Raw genomic sequence first — 1,571 nt, 5'->3', positions numbered from 1 at the left:
AATATCTATGTCGAGTGTGCAATACAGCGGTGCTGCTTTTATTTTGAAAAGTGTTATTTATGGGCGTATGTCCATGCGTAACCTGTGAGTGAAGTTGCTTAGCGACAAGTGATGCCCGGTTACCGCCAAGATGTCCGCTCACGCAAAAAAAAGGAAAGTTCAATTCAATTCAATTTTATTTAATTTAATTAATTTTTTTTATTTTAATTTTATTTTTAGTATCAGTTCATAACAAGAGTTATCTCAAGACACTTTACAGATAGAGTAGGTCTAGACCACACTCCAGAATTTACAAGGACCCAACAGTTCTAGTAGTTTCCTCCAGAGCAAGCAACAGTGCGACAGTGGCGAGGAAAAACTTCCTTTTAGGCAGAAACCTCGGTCAGACCCAGGCTCTTGGTAGGCGGTGTCTGACGGGCCGGTTGAGGTTAGAATGAAGAGTGGAAATAACAAAAATAGAAAAAATAGTAGTTTGTAGCAGTTCTTTGTAGTAGTTCATGGCATAGCAGGACGCTGTGCGGCATTACAAGGCACAGCAGGACGTAGCATGGCACCGCAGAACGTGTAGCGGGACCATGGCGACAGCTGCTACCATGATTTTGGAGCATCCCTGATCCGAGGGAACATGCTGGGGAAAAAAGAACATAAGGACTCCGGGGAATGACTCCCCAGAGCTAGGTTAGTAACACGCATTTCTGGGACATGGATGCACATAAATGAAAAGATGGAAAGATAGAGGAGAGAGGAGCTCAGTGTGTCAAAGGAAGCCCCCAACTGTCTAAAACTATTACAGCAAAACCAAGAGAGACAAGGTAAAGAGAGGAGCCTGGTCGGGCTAGAACTCTCCCCAACCGGATCGAGCTGTATGCCAAGTCTCCCTCTAGTTTTATTATATGCTTGATTATATGATAGATAAATCTGACAACTATGACGAGAAGCAGGTGGGCCGGGTTAGGCGGATGCTGCGACTCCTCACTCCCTAACAATATTCAATTCTATGCCCAAACTATAAGCTTTATCAAAGCATAACCAAGAGAGACAGGGTAAAGAGAGGGGCCTGGTCGGGATAGAACTCTCCCCAACCGGATCGGGCTGTATGCCAAGTCTCCCTTTAGTTTATTATATGCTTGATTATATGATAGATAAATCTGACAACTATGACGAGAAGCAGGTGGGCCGGGTTAGGCGAACGCTGCAACTCCTCACTCCCTAACAATATTCAATTTGATGCCCTAACTATAAGCTTTATCAAAGAGGAAAGTCTTAAGCCTACTCTTAAATATGGAGACGGTGTCTGCCTCCCGAACCCCAACTGGAACCTGGTTCCACAGGAAAGGAGCCTGATAACTGAACGGGAGCCAGAGCATCAAGTTGATGACGAATGCCGTGTTTTCAACAAGACATGGACTGCAAAGTATTTCTTCACAGAAATAAAAGGTAAAGCCGTGTGCTTAATTTGTGGAACACAGGTTGCTGTGTTTAAAGAATATAATTTGAATCGCCACTACACAACAAAGCACGAGGATAAATACGGGAATCTGTCTGATGAAGAGCACGCAAGGGAGGCTGAT

The sequence above is a fragment of the Etheostoma spectabile genome, chromosome 14 (genome assembly GCF_008692095.1).
Source record: "Etheostoma spectabile isolate EspeVRDwgs_2016 chromosome 14, UIUC_Espe_1.0, whole genome shotgun sequence".
In the NCBI taxonomy this organism is placed as follows: Eukaryota; Metazoa; Chordata; class Actinopteri; order Perciformes; family Percidae; genus Etheostoma; species Etheostoma spectabile.
Note: the sequence above shows the minus strand (reverse complement) of the source record.